Raw genomic sequence first — 24125 nt, 5'->3', positions numbered from 1 at the left:
TTTGAATGCCAGGTAGTTTAGCTGGAGAAAGGACCTCAGTGTCTTGTATCTTCTGTCAGGTGATCTTCAGAATCTTCCTAAGACAATTAAAATGGAAGCAATTCAGTTTCCTGGCATAGTTCTGGTAAGCCTTACAGGTTACATGGGCATATAGTAATGAGTACAGAACAACAGCTCTGTAGACCTTCAGTTTGGTAGGTCAGACTAATACCTCTTCTCTCCTACACTTTCTTTTGGAGCCTCCCAAATACTGAGCTAGCTCTGGCAATGTGAATGTTAACCTCATTGTCAACGTGTACCTTCCTGGAAAGAACACTGTCAAGGTAAGTGAACTTGCCCACAGTATTCAAAATGTCTCCATTTGCTGTAATCGATGATTCCACATATTGGATGGTGTGGTGCTGGTTGATGGATCACCTGTGTTTTCTTGGTGTTAATTGTTAATCTGATATAGGTTATACATTTAAAATTATATGAAATATATTTCTATATTAGTCAACCTGTGAAAGAAGAATCAGAACAAAAGAAGAAAACCATGAGAAAGAAAAAACAAAAAAATTTTTAGGAAGGGCCTTCATTTCTTCTTAAAGCACATTTGTATATCATAATTTATTCAGCCATTCCTGAAGTGACTGGGCATGCCCTCAATTTCCAAAGTTTTTCTACCATGAAAAGAGCTGCTAAAATAGTGGGGGTATATGTGTTTATCAATGTATATAAAAGTTTGTGTGCATGTATGTATGCTAGGTGGTACAATAGATAGAACAATAGATCAGGAATTAGGAAGATTCAGCTTCATGAGTTCAAATTTGGCTTCAGACACTTAGTACCTGTATAATCCTGGTAAGTCAATTAACCCTATTTACTTCCATTTCCTCATTTATAAAATGAGCTGGAGAAGGAAATGGCAAAACATTCCAATGCTTTTTCCAAGGAAATCCCAATTGTGGTTATGAAGAGTCAGAGTCACATAGGACTGAAAAATGATCAAACAGCAACATGCATGTAGGCATGCATATGCATACATATATATACATACATATATATATATATATTTGTGGGTATAGTAGTTTTGCTGGGTCAAATATGGTACAGTTAAATAGCTTTTGGGGCATGATTCTAAATTTCTTTCTATAATGGTTGGACCAGTTCCACCAACAAGGCTTTAATCTACCCATTTCCCCCCACCCTCTCCAGAATTTGTCATTTCCCTTTTATTATCAATTTTGCCAGTTGTATAGGTGTGCATGGCTACTTCTGAGTTGTTTTATTTGCAATGCTCTAAATCATTAGTGACCTAAAGCAATTTTCTATGGCTATCCATAGCTTGGATTTTTTCTTCTAAAAACTGCCTAGTTTATATCCTTTGGCCAGTTTATCAATTGAGGAATGGCTCCTTTTTCTTAAAAATGACTCTATTTCCTATATAGCTTTAAAAAATGACATTGCTTTTTCTCCCTGATCTTCTTAATAGTTTGTTTTGTTTATAACCAATCCCTCCTTGAAGGCTAAAGAGTAGGGAACTCTTATTCACTATCATTCTCTTACCCCTTTTTCTCCTCTTTACTTCTTGGTAGAAATAGTATTTCTTTAAGCATCGCTGGGAGGCTCAAAATTGGCTGACCAATTTGTTGATGCTATTTGTGAATTTTCATGAAATTCCTTTGTGTCATGATTTGATGTATCATTTGTTTGTTGATTTGGAACATGCAATTGCCCATTTCCTCTGGCAACATATATGAAGCAAAGGGGTCCTTTTTCCTGGTGCATGAATATGCTTCCCCCTTTTAACTCTGCATAATTATACCTCCATACAGCTTTCTTAGGCCTTTCTAGATTGTTTTCACATCTTTATCTCTGACCTGACCTTATTTCTTATTTTCAGAAAAAGAGAGGGGAAAAAAACCCCAAACTATATCATTTGTAGATTTTTCTTTTCACTGCTTGATGCTTCCCTGATAAAGTGGAGGACCATAAATTCATATGGACTATTTTATGTCCTACCAGTGGTAGAGCATTCTGAGCTTGTATTGGTTAATTAGTCACAGTTGGACACACAGTAATTTGTCTCTAATATAGTGATGTCATTTTGGTCTTATTTGATAACGAAGGACAACCAACAACCAATAGGACCATAGAATATATGGGACAAAATAGAAGCGATATATCATAATGGACTATGTCCAATTTGGATAAAATTATAGTTAGAGGTTCAAAATATGTAGCAGATGGAAATCTTTGTTACAGGGAGCATCATATCTCCCATCTTCCTGCCTTTTCACAGGTTGTCTATCATGTTTGAAATTTCCACCTTCACCTTTTGTTATTGATTTCCTTTAAAGTTCAGTCCAGATATTACTGCTATTAAGCCTTTCCTGATTCCCCTTTTTATTTTTATTAAAGATATTATTTGAGTTTTACAATTTCCCCCCCAATCTTGCTTCCCTTCCCCCCCATTCCTCTTTGTTAACATTGCTCATCAATCCTTCCTCAAATAGTCTTCAATTTACCTATTTACATATCACAAAAACCTGTAGAATGTAAACAGTAAAGAAACTTTTGTTGTTGTTTTGTCTTGTCTTTGTATATTGAGCTCCTAATGGGTACTTAATAAAATGTTGAAATGAGATCCCATTTAAACCCTATCTGAAGCAACTTACACTGTTTGGACTTAATACCTAGTAATATTTTTTAAAAGTTGAAATCTTGTTAAAATGACAATAGTTTAGTGGGGAGAGGGAGACTGTGGAAAAGAGAAAGTTTTTATTTTTTTTTCAAAAATTTTTTTATAGTTTGTTTTGTTTTGTTTTTTTTGCAAGGCAATGGGGTTAAGTGGCATGCCCAAGGTCACACAGCCAGGTAGAGAAAATGATTCTTGATGCTGTTTATATTTACCAACTGTGTAATATTGTTAGCTTGTTTATATCCTTTCCCATTTCATCTACCTTCCAACTGAGTTAAGAGAAGAGTAATTTAGCTGCTTTTTTTTTTTTTTTGGATAGACTTGTATTTAGGTCTACCAAGGAAATATCTTACCTTTACTCCAAGGAGAACAAACATTGTAGCTTATAAAGTCAGGGAAAAAAATTCAATGAAATGAATCGTTCTTAAGGGTAGTATGTTAGAGCACATTGCATTGCCTCAAAGTGGTAAATTTGTTGAATGAATGAATGAATGAATGGCATTACCAACCATTTACCAAATCATGTAGATAATGATGGTACTCGACTTAATGATTCTGCTTTTCCTGTCCTTCCTGTATGTGCCCTCCATTTTTGTTCAGTCATCCCCCCCCCCCCAATTATGTCTGACTCTTTATGACCTGATTTGGGAATTTCTTGGCAAAGATACAGGAATGGTTTGCCATTTCCTTCTCCACTTCATCTTAAAGATGACTAAAGTGAAGTAAACAGGGTTAAGTGCTTGCCTAGGGTCACTCAGATATTAAGTATCTGAAAAATTTGAACTATAGGACTGGTACTTTTTCCATTTCACTCCCTAATTTTTCCCCACATTATATATTAACTTAATCATAAAGTAATAAGGTACATGCAAAAATATTAATAATATATAAAATATACACCCAATATATAGTATGATAGATATATGCAGATAAATTTATAATATAAACAATATACTACATTTATAAATATTTATTTTATATCTTATATATTAATAAATATTATATAAAATAATATAAATACTATGTAGATAAATAAATATTTAAATAATTTATATATGATATATAAAGTGATCCAGAACACATACTTTGTAGGTGTTCTCTGTCCTTTTGACCTCGTATGGCTTATGTTATCTGTACAATTTGCTTAATAGAGTATCTTTTATTACTGGCCATAACAAAATGATGGAGGATATTTGCTGAGTGAATGGATGGGTAGGCAAATAAAATGATATCTGGCTTGCTGGCGGATGGAAAGCCGGGGACAGACAGGGCTGAGCGAGTCCCGCAAACAGTGTGCTCAGGTCGCCGCCACAGGAAAGAATTCCGCTTAGAGGCGGGCCCCGTGGAGTCCTGGGCCCGCAGCCGCCGCACCAGGGACAAGGAGGCCAGGCGAGTGCCGCTGAGCTTGACCCGCCGCGGGTTTCAGGCCTGTGGGGCGACTGATAGCGAGGTGCGAAGGCTGAGATAGAGGGGTGCGGCCGCGGCGCTTCTGGGCGGCCCGTCCACTTGTTTCTGTTGGCCCCCGGGCGGGCCGGGCCGGGCCGGGCATTCACGCTCCGGAGGCGCAGAGGCGGGAAACCTTCTCCTTGGGGACGCGGTAGCGACACCCGTGACTAGGCGAGTCTAAGGCGATTGTGACTCGTTGGCAGCGGGGGGCTGGGGAGCGGGTTCCCCCCGGGTGAGCTGGGGAAAGCGAGCCGGGGCCCCCGGACGGCAGATGGAGCGCGCTCGCAGGAGCGGCTCCGCCGAGGAAGACAAAGAACGAGGTGGGAGCGCGGACTTGGCCTTCTGCCCCCCCCCCTATTAATTACGTTCCCGTTCACCCCCCCCCCCGCCCCTCCCCATCTGGACCCGAAGGGCTGGGGGAGGGGGAGGGGCGGCGAGGGCTCCAGGCTGCGCGAGAGTTGGGCCGTAGTCCCGCGAGACTCGGCCGCCGCTTCTTACGTCTTTCCCTTTGACAAGTCGCCGCCGCTGCAGCAAAAATAAAGGACGCGGCCGCCGCCGCCGCCGCCTCGGAGCCGGAGCCGGAGCCGGAGCCGGAGCCGGAGCCGGAGCCGGAGCCGCAGCCGCAGCCGCAGCCGCAGCCGCAGCCGCAGCCGCAGCCGCCGGAGCTGTTCACGGTAACGCCCGCTCCGCCCCGGCCGTGCCCCCCACGCGCGTCCGGGAAGGGCCCGTCGGGCCGGGGCCGGTGCCGGTGCCCGCCCGCGGCTGGCGCTGGGGAGCCGGCGGCGGGGAGCGAGGCCTCCCGGGCCGGGCGGCGGCGCCCCGGGCCCCTCCGCCCGCCCCCGCCCCCCGCCGCCTCTTCTTCTTCTTCCTCTTCCCGGGGCCGTTCGGAAGCCGCGTTGGACCCCGAAGCCTCCCGGGGTAACCTCCCTCCCCCGGGCGTGTGTGGGGGGGTCGCGCCGCGGAGCTCCCCGCCTCCCCCTTTATCCGCTAACGAGCGCCCCTCCCCCCGCGGGGCCTCGGGGAGCCGGAGGGCGGCGGCCCGACCCCCCGGGGCGATGCCCCCGCCGCTCGGGGTGCGGGCTTGTGGAGGGACTTCGGGATCACGCGGGGTTGGCGCAAAACTGGGTAAAACTGCTGCCCCCCGATCTTTCTCTGCTCCATCACCCCCTCCAGCCGGGGGGGAAGTGGCCGCTCCGGACCCAGCACCCGGCCCGAAGTGGAAGGCACCCACCCCGGAGGCCAGGGTGCCAGGGTGCCACGGCACCGATGGCTGGGGGTGGTTGGGCCGGGGGCCCAGGCTACAGGTGCGGGTTTTTTCCTTCCGAGAGGTTATGTAAAATACAGACCCTTCTAAAACATAACTGAAACACAGGGAGATTTAAAACATTAAAAAAAAAAAAGATGGCTCTTGATTATTGACACAAGGTCCTCATTTTGATCCCTCGCCTTTTAAATATTTGCTGAAAAATGACTTTTTTTCCCTTTTTTTTAGAGTTTGACTGACTCTCCCCACCCATTCTGTTTAAAATTGTGTTTGCTTGTTCACCATCATGACTGAGCTCTCTTTTTTTCCACTACCTCTCTTCTTTCATTCTAACCCTTCTCTCTTCAATTGATTCTTTTTGGCTGCTTGGTTTTTTAAAGTAAAACATTTTTTCTGTTCTGTTTTGTGGATTTTGTACCTCTTTCATTCTAACCCATCTCCCTTCAATTGATTCTTTTTTGGTTGTTTGGTTTTTGTTTAAAGTAAAACATTTTTTCTGTTCTGTTTTGTGGATTTTTGTACCTCCCTTTTCCCTTCAATTGATTCCTTTTTGGTTGTTTGGGTTTTTTTTTAAAGTAAAACATTTTTCTGTTCTGTTTTCTGGATTTTGTACCTCTTTCATTCCAACCCATCTCCCTTCAATTGATTCTTTTTGGCTGCTTGGTTTTTTAAAGTAAAACATTTTTTCTGTTCTGTTTTCTGGATTTTGTACCTCCCTTCTCCCTTCAATTGATTCTTTTTTGGTTGTTTGGTTTTTTTGTTTAAAGTAAAACATTTTTCTGCTCTGTTTTCTGGATTTTGTACCTCTTTCATTCTAACTCATCTCCTTTCAATTGATTCTTTTTGGCTGCTTGCTTTTTTAAAGTAAAACATTTTTCAATTCTGTTTTCTGGATTTTGTACCGCTTTTCTTTCATTCTAACCCATCTCCCTTCAATTGATTCTCTTTGGCTGTTTCATTTTCTAAAGTAAAACATTTTTCTGTTCTGTTTTCTGGATTTTGTACATAAAGGTTTGTGCCTCCCTTAAATCTGTCTGTGGTATTGAAGAATGAACAGGGTTTTTTTTTTTTAAATACAAGGAACTCTTGATAGATTATTCTTAGGGGGGAAAAACACCTTTCTATCTGAAGAGTTTTTACAAAATTGACTACCAATATTACTGTGTTCCAGAGTGTTATGTTACCTTGTGTTGCTAGTTAAGGAATTGTTTTCATAGATTTGTGGTGCTAGAAGGAAGTTAATGTGACAGTCTGTTTATACATAGTGTACACATGTATAAACAAACGTTGGGACTTAATAAAGGGCAAAAAAAAAACCCTAATGTCATATTTTCCCAGTCACATGATAGTCATTTCATGTTGGAATAAATTTGCTAGGGAGGTTGAGCCTCTGAGATTAAAATAAATTGGAATAGTTTTTAATGTCTTGAATAATTGTCAGTGGATGAATTAAAATGACCTCCTAAGGTCCTTGGGTTGCTTTGATTTTTTGTGCATCTTATGATTATCATTGCTTTGCCTCTTAAGTATCCAGACATGCTATTTGCATATTAGACTGTAAACTGTCATTTCTGCATAGGTATTAATCTATTTGGTGCCCACATAATTCTGGTATGTAGAAGAGTAGACAAATCGAAGAGGCAAATACAGAGACAAAATTGAATTGGAGAAATCCTTTGAGAATCTAGTATGGATTTTGCTAGTTTTAGGGGTAGGAAATGATTCATTTTATGGTGTATTAAAATTATGTTCTTTAAAACAATTCTTTAGACAACAATTCAATGTAAAAGAATAGTCATAATGAAAATATCCCTCAGAATTTTGGTTTTTGAGGCTTAAATGACAGGAAAGCTTGGAATATTATTATTGTGGTGGGGAGGAAGAATTTAGTGTTAGGCTTAAAAAAATAAAACAACTCCACAATAGCAGGCTTCTGTTGTAATATGTTATAAACTTGAATTTCATAGTTGTATAACTACTTCCTAATTGGGAAAGAGATTCTCTATAATTAGTTTAGTTTCTTTAAGAGAACTTTTATAGTAAGTAAAGGCAAAATGCCATTCTGCATCAGTGAAAGGTTTTTTCATGTTGGGACTTTACTGATGAGATCTACTAAGAATTGAGACTTCATTTGCCCCATTAATGAAGAAAAATCATGGTTGTAAGGTTGCATGAAATAGATAATTCATTCTTTTTGCTCTTGCAAATTTTTCCTATTATAGATTAACATCCAGATAAAAGAAAGCCCATAAAGAATCCCTTGAAGTTCCAGGAACTTAAATGAAATTCCAGTTAAAGATACTGATTCTATTTCTCTTTGTTCAAGTAATTGATTTTAAAACATGCTGTGTAATAAATTCAGTGATCATAAGTTTCTCTCATTATTGCCATGCTCTTTTATTATAAAATGAAAAATTTAAAACTTTATTTACTAACAATTTCTTAATACATGTGGGTTATGTGTTTAGTGAAAAGGTCAGTTAAATATGATTGCATTTTGCTGACTATTTGTGTTTTTTGATTCAGTATCATTGAGTTCAACAAGAATTTAACAGTGATTGAAAATTTTGGGGCTCTAAAATAGTTGTGTAGATTAACCTAAGAAAAATTTAAATCATTTCCCCTGTGGTATAATGCCTGTTAGTGTGTTTGTGCTTGAAACAGTATGAATTATAATTCCGTAAATCACCAAATTTTAATGAAAGACAGAAGACAGTACTCTTGAAGATGGAACTTTTTAAGAGCTCCAAAGTTTTCCATCCATAAAGTCTTTCTCTCACATTTTAGTGGCAAAATGAAACAACCCCAGCATGAGAAATGGTTCCATTTGATAATGTGACTTAGCAAAAATGATACTGTACAGTGTTTGAGGAGGCCTTAGTTCTACCTTTTTTTTGTTGTTGTGTGACCTTGGCAAGATGAGAGTGAATTTTTATGTGCTTTGAAGACACTAGACTGAATCCAGGGAGCTTTTGAATTGTCGATTCTATGATAACTCTCTATCTCATCAAATATAACTTAGAACTATATAATTTTTGACCTGGAAAGTGACTAGTCCATCAAATAATGGCTCCCAACCTTTGGTTGTGAGGATGAATCATTGTATATGAATCAAATAAGTAACCAAATATGCTTTCAATAGACTGAAGAAAGTTACTTTTTTATGTATTGTTGCATTTATGATCAATAAAATTCAAATTCATTTAAAAACATTACTGAATTCACAGATTATATATGTTTTCAGTCACCAGAAACTAATATTTTAGCTCCTATTCAAGGGATTTGAGAAAATTTTTTTTACCTTAAAAAGGAGTCCTAATTGAAAAAGATTGACAAACACTGAATAGATTCTTTGCAACCAAGATTTCCTTGGAAAAAGGATGCTTTAGAAAGGTGGGTTGTACAGGAACAGATTCTGCTTAAAAGTAAATGCTGAGAATTTTACATAAGCAGGGCACTTTGTAGCTATTCCATTTGGTTATTCTTTGGAAATGAATAACAAGTAATATTGCCTTCCTCTTGAAGGTTAATTCAGTCTGTGGTAAGAATCACACAGATAGACTCAAAGATGTAGATGTGCTTCATTGATTGTGAAAATATTTATCAATAAGTATTTATACATATGTATGTAGGGTATTTTGATGAAGTGAGTTCATAAGTATTCTGCTTTGATACTTGGAGATGACCTTCATATTGAGATATATTCTTTTGCTTAACTGTGCAATGATAATAACTCCAGGAAAAAGTCCTTTTTTTTATAACTGATTTTTTTATTATAAGGTATTTGTAATAATGTAAAAGTGTCACAGATAATGTTCAATAAAAATCATGTCTTCAAGTTTAAAAAGAAAGTAAATGCTGAACAGGCTATCTAATAAGTGAATGGGTTCTGGATTTTGGGTCATGATGCTGATTAGATCAAATAGAGAAAGCTTTACCTCTTTCCCCAGAGTATCCTTTAGGGTAGGTCAGCATGTGCAGTAGAAGAGCCCCGGGCTTGCAGTCAGAACACTTGATCAAAACCTGCTTCTGATACTACCTGTGTGATGGTGGTCTACTCATTTATTCTACCTTGTCTTCACTTCCTCATCTATAAAATTGGGAGGAAGATTGGACTAAATGACCCCTCATATTCCTTCCAACTCTAAATCTAAGATTCTGTCATCCTTTGACTTAATAAGGATTTATGAAATAGAATTAAATTTTGAGCTAGCATATTCTGAAGAAGAGTAAGTACTTTAATCCAAATTAACTATTCTTCTCAGGATTTTCATGTGATTACATAGATAGGTTTGTTCCACTGAGCAACTCGATTTCCATCTGATAGACTTAAATTTGGGGGTTGTGTCCTGATTGGCTACTGCTTTGCCAGTTCTAGGAGATTGCATTGATAGGGAATAGTTAGGAGAGAGAGAGTTAGAAGCTGATTACTAATAAATCTTGTTGAGGTTTAATTAATTTATGATTTTTGTTTCTGTATCCAAGCATTTCCTGGTATATTAGTAAGTACATTAGATGATTGTATTGGGTTCCCTATCAGCTCTCTTCTCCACTTTGATTTTGGTTTCCATACCATCTTATTGTTGTTATTTTTTAAATGCTTAGCTTTTCTGGAACCCCTTTTAGGGGTGAGCAGTAATACCCAGTAGATGGAAAGACCACATCATGAAGATTAGTGCTCTTGGTGTAAAACAAACTGAAAGGGAGAGTTATTTAATTTATGTAAACCAGACTTTTTTAATGTTTTCAGAACAAACTTGTCACAAACCTAGTATAGTTTTTGGATTGGCAATTTGCAGAATAAATGTGATTATTTAATCCTTTTAATTGAGGCACACAGATGTTATGAAATTTTTGTATCTAGCATTTTTAGCACAGGATCATTGCTCTACATCTGGAAAACATTTTAGGTATTTCACTCCATACAGTAATTATGCTAGGCAAAGAATAGGAAAAATCACTTTAAAAAACACTTTGAATGTTTCATTGTTACCTTTTGTGCCTAGCACAGTGCCTGGAATTTTGTAGGCACTTAATAAATACTTGTTGGTTGATTGTATATAGACTTTTCCTGTTAACATAATTTGGAATTTCATTTGGCTCATACCTCTTATGCTATTCTGGGGCAACTAGGTGGTACAGAGTGCTATAAAGGTCACTGGGACTGCTGCCAGGAAGTCCTGAATTCAAATCAGACCTCAGACTCATATGACCAGGTTATTTAACCTGTTTGCCTCAATTTCCTCATCTGTAAAATGAGCTGGAGAAGGAAATGGCAAACTCTTCCAGTATCTTTGTCAAGAAAACCTCAACTGGAGTCATGGAGAGTCAGACATGACTGAAACAACTGAACAACAAATAATTATGCCACTCAAATCAGGTTTTCTTTCTCTTTCTGAAGTCTAGATAGATTTGCCATAATATTGTCTATGACCCAACTTGTTTTACATTAGGTGTGTGAAGAAGAATATCTATTCTATATTATATAATATTTCATAAAACTAATAAAGGATATCTTTCTCTCCCCAAATTTTATTTGTATCTATCCTTTGTCCCATCATTCCCTGCTTTGTATTATATTAACCTATTTTATTCACCTGAAGACCTTTGATATAACATAGGCCCTTGGAGAGCAGGGTCTATGCCATTTTTGTCTGTATATTCTGAATACTTGCACAGGTCTTTGAACATTGGAGTTTTATTAATGTTTTCTGAAGTGAAGAAGAGTGTGTTTTTCCTCCATTAGATAATGGTTTGGGGTATTTGGGGGCTTAGGATTCAATAGTTTTATATGATTCATCTTAATTAAAAATTTTTGTCAGTTACTTACAGCATTCAAGTGTCTTCATGTGTCTGGCATTAGGGCTACAAAGAATTAATGAAACAGGTCTGCCATCAAAGACCTAATATTTTACTGTGAAAATCACAAGAGGTATGGGGAACTTATACTAAGGAAATTCACTTTATCAGTGTAGATTGGCAACTGTTCTACAATTTATACTGCAACTTAAGGGAATTGCTTGGGGTGTTGAGAGGTTAAATAACTAGCTCATTATTATTAAATAGTCAGGTTGACTGAGACATTTAAGTCTTTTGGATTATAAGTGTGGTTCCCTATTCACTAGATCACACTGCCTTTCAAATATAAATTATAATACTGTGTAATTCACAGTGAGAGAGAAATAACAAATGGAGCTTAAGTAAGAGTCTCATAAGAATGGTGCTTGAGCTGAACCTTGATGGATTCTAGGGTTTCTGAGAGTTAGAAATAAGGAGAAAGAGCATATCAGCAATAGAGGATAGCTTTTATAAAGATAGGGTTGAGTTCAGAGAACAACTAGGCAAGTTTAATTGAGTATAGTGGTTGAAGAGGAACAATATGAAATAAGTATGAAACAGTAGGTGGGAACCAGATTAGAGGACCCCCCCCTTATTGAAAATGTATTGAATTTTTTTGACATCTTTATTTCCTTGTAATTTGCCTTATAACAGTATATGAACATGATGAAAACTGATCAGCAGTTGAAATCCTATAATATATGTTATAGTCTATATTCATAGTCCTTCATCCCTATAAGGAAAGTAGGAAAAGGAGTTAATACTCCCATATCTCTTCTTTGGGGTCAGACTTGGTCACTATTATTTTACAATATTAAGTTTATGTTTTTTATTTGTTATTTTGCTTTACATTGTGCATATTGTTTTCTTGTTTTTTTAACTTTGTATCATTTTTGTATGCCTTTATAATCTTCCACCTGTATTTTTAATTTAACTTTTATTCTGAACCTAACATAAAATAGGAATATTTCAGTATAAAGAAAAGTATTACATATAGTTTTCTTTTTTTAAAGTGTATTTTATATTTGACAGAATGATAACAGAATTATCCTGCTTATATCTATATCATCTTTAGCTTAGGTTGTTTTTTTTTTCTTCTGAAGTTTTTTCCTGCATTTTAGGATTTAAAATTTTTTTTCCATGATATTCTTTAAATTTTTTTTTTTTAATGGAGTAGCTAGGTGACACAATAGATAGAATGCTGGACTTGGAGTCAGGAATACTAAATTCAAATCCTGCCCCAGTGTGACTTTGGGCAACTCATTTAACCTCTGTTTGCTTCAATTTTCTCATTCATGAAATGAGAATAATAGCACTTGTCTCATAGGATTGTTGGGAGGATTAAATGAAATAATAATTGTAAAGCTCTCAGCATAGTGCCTGAGCTATATAGTAGAGGTTATATAAATGCTTTTTGTTCAATTGAATCTTGATTCTGATATCATTTGGGGTTTTCTTGGCAGAAATCTTGAAGTGGTTTGCCATTTCCTTCTCTAGCTTATTTTACAGATGAGGAAATTGAGACAAATAGAGTGAAGTAACTTGCCCAAGCTCACACAATTAGTAAGTGTCTAAGTCAGATTTGGTCCCAGTGACTTTAGGCTGTGCTTAATCCACTGCATCACCTAACTGCCCTTGTAAATTCTAGCTATTAGTTTTTACTTCATTTAGCACAGCTACTGCTTCCTAGCTCTCCCTCCATGACTACCTCCCTCTAGAAGTTATTGTAATAAATATAGTGAAAGAAAACTAATTCACACATTGACCATGTCTGAAAATGATCGGTCTCACTCATTTATCACTTTTTTCTGGATCTCTGTTAGAAGGCCTCCTAAACTCTGTTAGGAGGCCCCTATAGTTGGCATTTTTAGTTAGGTGGGAATAGGGCCCTGTATTAGGGTGGTGATTATAGGAATAAAGAGGGAATTCAGAACATATAAATTGTACAAAACTTTAGGGAAAAAAACAGTGATGTGGACAGATTTTTGAGATGCAAATAATTGACAAGCTTTTCCCAAACACTGTTTCTTAAGAACACTAGCAAAGTCTGCAATCTGCAATTGAATTCCAGCCCTGATATTTAGCTAGCTCAGGTGATTCTGATCCTTAGTTTTTTCTTGTCTTGGATGGAGAGGTTCGAATTCCAAACAGAAGATTTTGTATTTTATCCTGGAGGGAGGTGATAGGGAGCCCCTGAAGTTATTGAATTAAGGTGGGAACATGGTTTGAATCTGCTCTTTAGGAAAATCATTGTAGTTAATGAATGAATGGAAGATAGAATGAAGTGGGCTTAGAGTTTCTGAGACATAGCAGAACCACTAACAAACTTTTTGTCAGTAGCTCAGTTGTAAGGTAATGAGGGCCTACACTAGACTGGAGACCGTGTCAAAAATGAGAAAGGGTTACTTATTGAAGAGGTTTTATAACCGTGGAATTGACAGCTGTTGGTAACAGATTGAATATGAGGGGTGAGAAATAGTAGGGAGATCGAGTAACATATTTAGATTGTCCCTGAGAGGATGGTGTTTCTCTCTATATATTGTGATATTAGAGGGTGGAAGAGATAGGATTTAGGGAGATAAAAAATGAGTTTGTTTTTGAACATGTTTGGTTCAAAATGTCTACTGGACATCCAGTTTGATATGTCTGAAAGGTAGATAATTGGAACTGCAAGATTGGAGGGTCAACAGAGAATAATCCAGATAAAAGAAATTCTTTGAGTTGAAATGGATTTTTGTGCTTGTCTTCAAATAGCCAATCACTTGTACATTCAGCAGGGTTAAAATTTGACAGTGCTTATAGTAGTTTTCTTAATTATCTGCATTATTGGTAGTATATCTCTTTTGAGAGTATATAGTTTTCTTAGTTATATATTCTCTGTTGACTTTTGACTTTTCAGTGCCTTCCTTCCTTTTTTTCTTCTTTCCTTCTCTCTTGTCTTTATCTCTGTAGAAAGTCATTTTGAAATTGAAACCCTTCTCTATGGTCTTGGACATGTAGCCTATAGGATAGATCTGTTTATGCTGGTGCTTTGTATCAATTCTATAATATAGCTATTTCCAGCAAAGGACTTTCAAGGTGGAGCGTTCAGGGTGATGAGATTTGATACTTTTATGTATTTCTAAAAGTTTTTCATATTATAATTATTTTATTTAAGGTGAATTCTCAGGAAATAATAAGTGTATATATTCTAATCTAAATTTAAAAACATAATTCTAAGCCAAATATAAGCAAACTTTTGTATTATTTGTTACTTTGGAGTACCTATACTTCTCCTCACTTCTGGCTATGGGTAAACAAAAATCGATTGGATCTGTGATGGAGAAATTAATAATGTTAAGCTTTACTTTTTTTATTAATATGAATTTGACAAGCATTTCTCTACACACAGAACATTAAAAAAGGGGATTTCATTTGAATCATGGAATTGATAACTTTTCAAAAGTGAAAGTTTTGCCTTGTATTATAGGGGAAAAGAATGTTTTATCTGGGAGTCAGAAAAATGGTATTTTAGCCTCAGTTTTATAGCTTAGTTATATAACCTCGGGCTACTTATTTCACTTCTTTGAGCTTCAGTTTACACGGTTTAAATGATTAGATTTGATGATCTCCAAAATTTCTTCTCTTATAGTTTATTTTTAAAAATTTATTTTCTTCCATATGTACATGCATATTTCCAAGTTACAAAAATTTCTCTACCCTCCCTTCCCACTTCCCTCCCCTCAGCAGGGAACAGTCAGCTTAGCATTTTACATACATATTTTGTTAAACATGTTTACACATTAGTAATTTTTGGCATGAGGAATTAGGATTAAAGGAACAAGATAACCTAAGAGATAATTTTATAAAGTGTTCATCAGATTCAGAAGGGTTGGTTTTTTTCTGTATGTTTTGTTTTGTTTTGTTTTTCTTTCTCTAGTTGGGGATAATATAGTCCATAACCAGTCAAATTCAATTGTCCTAGCTCTTTGGACTGCCGAGAGGAGTTGCTTCCATCAACATTATTCATCTCATAATGTTGTTGTTGATGTGTATATTTTTCTCTTGTTTCTACTCCCTTCACTCAGCATCAGATCACATCACTCATTCCATGCTTCTCTAGAGTCTGACCCTTTATGGTTTCTTATAGAACAATAATATTCCATAGTATTCATGTACCATAACTTGTTTAGCCATTCCCCAAGGATGGGCATCCCCTCAATTTCCAATTCTTTGCCGCCATAAAAAGAGCTGCTATGAATATTTTGGAATATGTAGGACTTTTCCCATTTTTTTTTTCATAATTTCTTCTGGATATAGACCTAGAATTGGAATTGCTGGATCAAAGGGTATGAACAATTTTATTGCTCTTTGGGCAAAGTTCCATATTGCTCTCCAGAAAAGTTGGATCCGTTCACAACTCCATGAGCAATGCATCAGTGTGTCCCAGTCCTCTCACAACCTTTCCAATATTGATTATCTTCCCTTGTTCTCATCTTGGCTTATCTAATAGGTGTGAGATGATACTTCATTGTTGTTTTAATTTGCATTTTTCCAATAGTGATTTGGAGCATTTTTTCATATGATTATATATAGCTTTAATTTCTTCATTTGAAAACTGTCTGTTCATATCCTTTGACCATTTATCATTTGGGGAATGACTTGTGATCTTATACATTTGATGCAATTCTCTATGTATTTTAGAAATGAGACCTTTATCAGAAGTGTGCAGATTGTTTCCCAGCTTTCTGCTTTCCTTCTAATTTTGGCAGCATTGATTTTGTTAGTGCAAAAACTTTTTTCTCTATAATTTATGATTCTGTTTGAAGGCTTGGAAAACTATAGTTATCAGGGTCCTTTCTGTTAAATCCACTCATTTTCTCCCTGATCCTATACTTCAGTATGTGAATGCTGTACATAGCTCTAGAAAACTTAAATGGAACCCCCCACTCCCCACCCTCCATCCTCAACAAAATAAAATAAAACATGGAGGTTTGCTGTCTTGGCTTATTATATCTTGTTTATGCTTGTTTTGGTTTAGAGAAACAACTATTAAATCTCTGCAGTTCAGAAAGAATTATTTAGAGATGATATTTTTAAAGGGCAGATAGTGAAAACAAAGAAACAACAAGTTTTACAGGTGTATTTATATATATATATGTCATAGTAAGTATAATGTTCACAAGACACATTAATATACTCATTGAAAAGATTCTAGTTTGTGACTTTATAGTGAAAGATAATTATTAGCTTAATTGAAGGCTTATGCTTTGAGATACTCAAAGGGATCTCTTCTCTCATCATTGTGTTCTTTCTTCCAAGATACTTTTCAAGATTCTTTCTTCCAAGTTGTATACTTTACCCAATATATTAGGTACCTTCCTCTATTCTTTTACACAGTCTGTTTATCTTTAAAACATGGTGACTTGTCTATTATTTTTCTTTTTAATATTGGCTCCATGACACCTTCCTATCTCCTTTGCCTCAGATATTTCCTTGATGTCTTTTTTGTTTTGTTTTGTTTTTTTAATATTGTGTTTGTAATATGTTGCACCCTACCAAGCTCAAAGTGGCCTCTTCATTTTTGGGGGGAAATCCACATTACTGAAGAAAATATTTAAAAGATGGTTCTTTGTTTCTGAGAGAAGCTCCAGGTCATTAAAATGCTTTTGTAGTCTTCCACAGGCAGTTCAACTGATTTACTTCTACTTATTTTCAATTTTGATTGCAACATTCTTTCTCTAGAAAACACATCAGTAATTGATGTTAGAATTCATGTTACCCTAGGCAAGTCACCTCCTCTACTTCATTTTCTTCATATGTAAAAGGATAATAATAATAACACCACTTCACAGGTTTATTGTGATGAGATATTTGTAAAGTGTTTTACAAACCTTAAAGTGCTGGGTTAATGCTGACTTAACATTATTCACATACAAATTGTATAAAACACTTTACATGAATACACATCTAAATAATTTGTAGAAAAAAAATTGTTCATGTTTAGATCAGGCCACTGTAATAAAAAGATATTACCTAAATTAATTTACTTATCCATTGCAATTTCAAATTCTCTAAAGAATATTTTATGAAGGTAGAAAAAAATAGTAATTCATACAGAAGAATAGAATGTCAAGAATTTAAAAAGTCATTAACGAAAGAAAAATGGGAAGAAACAGGACAGACCTGAGAGCATAGTGCTATTATTTTAATTATGAGAAAAATGAGGCAGAGATTAAATGACTTGTTTAGCAGTATCAGAGAGAGATCAAAGATAGAGAAAAAGATCCAGTATGTACAAAATATTTATGGCAGCTCTTTTTTGTATTAGCAAAAAATTGAAAATTAAAGAAGTGTCCTGTTGGGGAATGGTTAAACATTGTATTATATGAATGTAATGAGATCTTGTGCTATGCAGGATCATGAATTGGCAGTTTCAGAGGAGATTGGGAAGACCTTTTTGGAACTGGTGCAGAATAAGTAGAAAAACTTATGTGATGGTAACCTCATAAAGAAAAACAACTTTGAAAGATATTAGAACACTGAACAACAAAGTTATAAGCCATGAGTTCAAAAGAATGAAGATGAAACATGTCACTTACACTTAGCCTATTTTTTATTTTTATTTTTTGCAATTACATGCAAAGATAGTTTTCAATATTCATCCATTTGCAAGTTTTTAATTTCCACATTTTTCTATCACCCTCCCTTCCTTCCCCCTCCCTATAACTTGAGACCAACCTGGTAAAAAGTCGTGTTTAACATATTTCCATATAATTCATGTGGTGAAAAAGGAATTGGAACTAAGGGGGGAAAAAGCCATGGAAAAAGCAAGAAAAATCTTGAATGAAATTTTAAAAAGAGAACTTAGTATGCTTTGTTCTGCATTCATTTCTTTTTAGTTATGGATGTCGTTTTCCATAACAGGTCCCTCAGGATTGTCTTTGATTACTGAACTATTGAGAGGAGTTGCACCCATCATAGTTGATCATCTCACAATGTTGTCATTAACGTGTACAATGTTCTCCTGCTTCTGCTCACTTCACTCAGCATCAGTTCATGCAAGTCTTTCCAGGATTTTCTAAATCTGTTCGCTCATGATCTCTTACAGAACAATAATACTCCGTATCATTCATATACCATAACTTGTTCAGCTATTCCCCAGTTGATACGCATTCCCTCAATTTCAGATTCTTTGTCACTACAGAAAGATCTGTTATAAATACTTTCGTACATGTGGGTCTTTCCCCCTTTTTCTTATCTCTTTGGAATACAGATCGAGTAGAGGTATTGCTGGATTAAAGGGTATGCACAATTTTATTGCCCTTTGGTCATAGTTACAAATTGCTCACCAGAATGGTTGGATTAGGTCACAACTCCACTAAATAGTGCATTACTGGGGCAGTAATGCACTAATTAGTACATTACTGTCCCAGTTTACCCACAACCTCTCCAACATTGATCATTGTCCTTTTTTGACATCTTAGCCAATCTGACAAGTGATACCTCAGAGTTGCTTTAATTTGCATTTCTCATCAATAATGATTTGAAACATAATGTTCTCTTATCTCTTCTTTGGATATAAACTTCTCCCCTCTCCATAGATCTGACAGATATTCTTTCTTGTTCACCTTATTGGTCTATGGTATCTCCCTTTGTGTCTAAATCCCCAACCCATTTCAACCTTATTTTGATATAAAATGTGAGATGTTGGTCTATGCCTAGTTTTTGCCATACCATTTTCTAGTTTTCCCTGCAGTTTTTGTCAAATAGTGAGTTCTTAACACAGAGGCTGGAATCTTTGTGTTTGTCGAACAGTACATTACCATAGTAATTGACCACTATTTTTTTTTGTACCTAATCTATTCCATTGATCCACTTCTCTATTTCTTAGCCAGTACCAGACAGTTTATGACTGACACTTTATAATATGATTTTAGATCTAGTACAGCCAGGCCATCATCCTTTGTATTTTTTCCATTAATTCCTTTGGTATTTTTGACCTTTTTTTGTTCTAGAAGAATTTTGTTACTATTTTTTCTAGCTCTGTAAATTGGTTGGTAATGGCACTTCCTTATTATCAGACATGTTGAATTTAAAGTGTACAATGAGGTAGATTTTTGGATACGACCAGTATGGGAATTTGTTTTGCTTTACTAATCTCATCTATTGAAAGATTTTTGGTAAAAATTTGCTCATTTACAAGGGGACTTGTAGGAGGGTCAGATCAACAAAAGAAAAATCTAAGACGTAGCTTTGAGAAAGGAAAAGGGAGAGTAAAGGGTGAAATTTGGGTAATGTAAAAACAGAAACATAACAGTGAAATCTTTATTTAAAAATCAGGTATGATGATTTCCTTGCCCTTGATGGTGACTTTGCTGAAAATATCATTGCAGATTTGATCCATCTTGCGTCTACTTGTTTTCTTTCCATTTTCATCTTTAAATGACTTTGGAATGACCTTTTTTAATTTGGTGTCTCCATTAAGTTTTCTGGAAATTTGTTTTTTTTCCCCTGTTTTTTTCTGTTTTAAGTTGATACTGCTTAGCATTTTCCATCATCCTCTATAAATTTTTTTCAAATAAGTTTATTTTTACAAACCATTTTAACTGTTAGCTCCCGTACCTGTCCTATTTGCAGGTAAGTCAATTGTTTGCAGATTAAGGCAGTTATCAAATTTTTTAATCTTCTAATTTATATCAATTAAACTTGCTAGGAGGTTTTAATTGATTTCATTTTTTTTTCTCACTCACTTTAACCTAGTATTTATTAAGCAAATTTTATGTCCTACACACTGCTGGGTGCTAGGGATACAATGACTGAATGAAAATCCCTTCTTCCAAGAAGCTTACTTTTTAATGAAAGAAGCAGGTAGAAATAGATAGAATGAATACAAATATATATTTTTGATTTCAGTAATTTGTTTAGATAGGTCAGCTTGGAGTTGTTTTAATTGCAGGACATATAAACTCATTTTTATTCTTTTTGTATTGATTAACAAGTTGGTGACCTGATTCTACCCAAACAAATTATTCAGGAAAAATATTTAGAAGACTATTGCAGAATTCCAGGCCAAAAGTGATGAGACTGGACTAAGTTGTGGTCGGGGGAAGGGAAGGAACAAGCATTTATTCAGTACCAGTTATGTACCAGGATCTGTGCTAAGCACTTTACAAATATTTTTTTTCATATTACCACTACTCATGTGAGGAAAGAGAAGAGGATGAATGTGAAAGATGATATGAAGGTAGCTATGACAAGATTTGGCAATTATCTAGAGTACAGAAAAATTTGAGGCAAGGAGACCAACCAGAAAGCCTTTTTAATTATCTATTTTCAATATTATTTGTTTGAGTTTAGGTATTTCTTTTTTCTTTGATTATGTGAGTGAATGTCTGCTTTAATTTAGCAGGGTTACAAATTTTATCTTGTATTTCAAGTAAAAAGGAAGTACAGTACACATTTTCATCTAACAATTGTCATATGTAATAAAAACAAAACATTGAAATTAACTATGTTTTCAGAAGACGGGAAATGACTCATTTTTTGATGTGGGAAATATGCCTGAATCATTTTTCTTTTTCTTTTTAAAATTCCTTTTTTTAAAAAAAAATTCAGAATTTAAAAGAACACCAAAAAAGTTCCATATGAAATCATGAACCCCCTATTTTATGCATTGAAATGCCTTGTCAGTGCAGGGGGGGGAACCTGAGTTAGGGAGATCATGTGATAAGAGGATGATAAATAGCTTTTGGAGAGAGAGGCCATGCTTGATAGAGATACTGTGGAGGTAGAATTTACAGTATTTGGCAGCTGATTAGATATGAGTATTGAGGGAGAATAAGTCATCAAGGCAAGTTGAGTGCCTAGAAGGATGGTGTGTGGCTCCCTTGATAAGGAATTAGGTAGATTCAAAGAGGGATAGATTTAAGGGGAAAGATAATCCTGTTTTAGTCCCATTGAGTTTGATATTTCAAGAAGATCCAGTTTAAAATGTTTAATAATAAGAATTCAAGAGTGAGACTAAGGTTAGATAGAGGAATCATCTGTATTGACATGGCATTTCAAACCACAGCAGTTTATGGGAGTCACAAAATGAGAAGAGGACAGGTCAGGACAAAGCCTTGGAGTACACTCACATTTAGTATCTTGTCTTGGGTTGTTTCGAAAAGGAGACTGAGAAAGAATGGCTAGGAAAAGCAGGAGAGTTTTTAAGAGTCACCAAGGATGAGGGCAAGAGGATGGCCGGGGAAGTCTGTGAGAATAAAGAGAAAATAACTGTGAGGAATTGGTGGGGGGAAATATTTGATAGAAACAAGCATGAATATAATTTGATATAAGAAGATGTAAACACGCTAAAAGAATTTTAGATTATTGGGGAGGGGGGCCTTAGAAATAGTATTTTATGAAAGAGGACCCTGAGGCTCAAAGAGGTTGAATTGATTGCCCAGAATTATGCAATAACTTATAGAACTTAGAGGTATCATAAGGTTTCATATATATTGATATGTATACCTTCAATGTCAGACATTTAATAATGTTGATTTTACATTGAAAAATAATTGGATGTTTGCTTAAGTTTTTAAAAACTATGAGGTTTTTGAATGATGGCACCATGGTCGTTATTTTCATACATCAAGTTTGATGAAAATTCATTTAATATTTTAGAAGATATGTCCATTTTTGAAAGCTTTTGCCAGCTACACTATCTAGATCAAGGCTGTCCAACTTTACTTTTACAATAGACAGTATATTTTGATTTGTCATTTTAGTGAGAGCTCTGTGGTAGCTCTGCTTTGTTTACTAAAGCATTCAGTAAACCCACAGTGGGTTGCATAAAATTGCAATTAGAGAGCATTGGTCCCTGATCTAGCTATGTTAAACTGAAACACAGATATTTTAGTAGATTAGGGTTTTGTTTGTCAGTAGGTTCCAAAGTTATTTGTAGAATTAATCAACAAATATGAGATGTTTCCCGATGTTAGAGCTTTTGCTTAATAAAATAAATTCAGATATTTCTTTAAATACTTTTTTTCTTTTAGAGGAGAATCTAAGTACAATCTTTAATTTTGTAGCATCAAAAAAATTAGAGCTTTAGGAAGGAACCATTAGGGATTATTGATTTAACTTACTTTACAGGAGAGGAAATTGACATGGGTATTATGTTCATTTACCCATGATCAAGTACTAAATTAGGGTGAGCTAATCAATCAGTCAACAGCCTATTAAGTGTCTCTTACATGCTAGCCAATTGCTTTAGTTTCTGGGAATGCAGAGACAAAAAAATGAAACAGTTCCTGACCTAAAGGAGCTTATAGTCTGTTAGAGGAAATAACAGAGACTTAAGTATATATAAAATATATGCAAAGTAAGGTAATGGGGTAAGGGAGGTATTATCAGCTGGGAAGACCAGTAAACAGTCTTTGTAGACTAGAATTTAGAAGTTATCTTGGGGGTGGGGCAAGTAGAGAGTGGATTTCAGGTGTTTGGGACAGTCTTCACAAAGGCTTAAAGAGAAGAGATGGAATGTAATGAATTATAAAGGTCACAGAAGGTAGTGATGTGTGATAAAATTGGAAATGTAGATTATAGCCTATTTTTTCAACTGCCCTCCAGATTATCACATTATGCAGATTACTTTTAGGTAAAGAAGGGTTTGCAGATATTGTACAGATACCTACTGAACCTGAAAAAGATGATTTTGGCTTGATTCAGCAGGGCTGAAAAATACATTGGAAAATGATTCTTTTCACAAGTGATTTCTGTTATGGAAAAGCAGGAATCACCACATGCTGAAGAATGTTTGTTCATTAAAATTATTTCTTCTGAAGTGTTTGGAAGGGACCCCATAGACCATCTAGTCTAAATATTCTTATTTTACAGATGAGAAAACTGAGGCCTTTGAGGTTAAATGATTTATTCTTGGTGTCATATAAGCAATAAGGAAAAGGAAGCCATTTTATAAATTTATATTTAACTTTATAAATGCAGAACTTTCAAAGTTCAGATTTCTGTAGGTGTAGAAAAAACTTATGTATTTGGAATATTTTGTTTCAAGGCAAGAAATCTTAAGTTATATCAAGCTATAGCAAACTATATTTTCCTTTCAGTCCATAAATAGAAATGGAAGATCAGTGCAATAATAACTTATATCAATTAGTGTTTTAAATTCATATTGATTTCATGAGTATCAGTTCTGTTTAGCTTTGTTAAATAAAATAAAGGAATGACAAAGGTTTTCAGTAAGTTTTCATTGGTTGATTGATCTCACATTTAGTTTTCTGACAGCTGTTGTTTTTTCCTCCTCAGATTGCCTGGTATGTAATCTTCTGTGTGAGGTATAATGTTCCTTGAGGGCAGAGGCAGGTTTAAAAATTTCTATTCTCAATGCCTCGAACTTGTTTGTGTTTTAGTTGAGGCTGTTTAATATATGCTTATTGAAATCCTCCTCTTTACCTGACTTACATCTTACTATCTTACTTATCCATCTTACTACTTATCCATCCTCCCAGTCACTCACTCTTGTAGTCCTAGATTCCTTTTTAACCTCTCATAGCCAGTCTGCTGCCAGATTCTGGCAACTTTATTTTCATTATCTCTTTGAATATTCCTCTTGTCTAATACTGCATCTCACACCATAGTGCAGGCCTTTGTTTCTTCTTTTCTGGACTATTAAAATAGTCTTCTAGTTGCTCTTCTTGACCTCAGTTTTCTTCCATTCCACTCAGCTACCAGTTATTTCCAAAAGGGAAAGGTCAGACCCATGTCACCTTCTTCAGTAAAAATTCAGTGCTTTCCTATTGCCTCAAGGATTAAATATGAAATTTTCTGTTTGGCTTTTAAATTTTAATAACCTGACCTCCTCCTAGCCTTTCTGATTTTCTTATGCTTACATGACATCTGACATGTAGGAGA

The 24125-nt window shown here is 35.9% G+C and overlaps 1 protein-coding gene across 10 annotated transcripts in view; it reads left to right on the top strand.

Moving 5' to 3' along the window:
• The first annotated feature begins 4061 nt into the window (after positions 1-4061).
• The window catches only part of HERC1 (HECT and RLD domain containing E3 ubiquitin protein ligase family member 1), a 211125-nt gene continuing 191061 nt past the window's right edge, over positions 4062-24125 (top strand). For 6 of the 10 annotated variants that reach the window (XM_074234353.1, XM_074234350.1, XM_074234352.1 and 3 more), the window contains exon 1: positions 4728-4803. The gene's annotated coding sequence lies outside the window, so the exon portion shown is untranslated. Of the gene's footprint in view, positions 4134-4210; positions 4301-4369; positions 4450-4727; positions 4804-5023; positions 5048-24125 lie in introns of those variants that run through there. The other 4 variants (XM_074234348.1, XM_074234347.1, XM_074234346.1 and 1 more) reach the window with 4 other exon arrangements.

Source organism: Macrotis lagotis, chromosome 4 (assembly GCF_037893015.1).
Source record: "Macrotis lagotis isolate mMagLag1 chromosome 4, bilby.v1.9.chrom.fasta, whole genome shotgun sequence".
NCBI classification, from domain to species: Eukaryota; Metazoa; Chordata; class Mammalia; order Peramelemorphia; family Peramelidae; genus Macrotis; species Macrotis lagotis.
The sequence above is the reverse complement of the archived record's forward strand: the minus strand, read 5'-3'. Positions and strand labels throughout refer to the sequence as shown.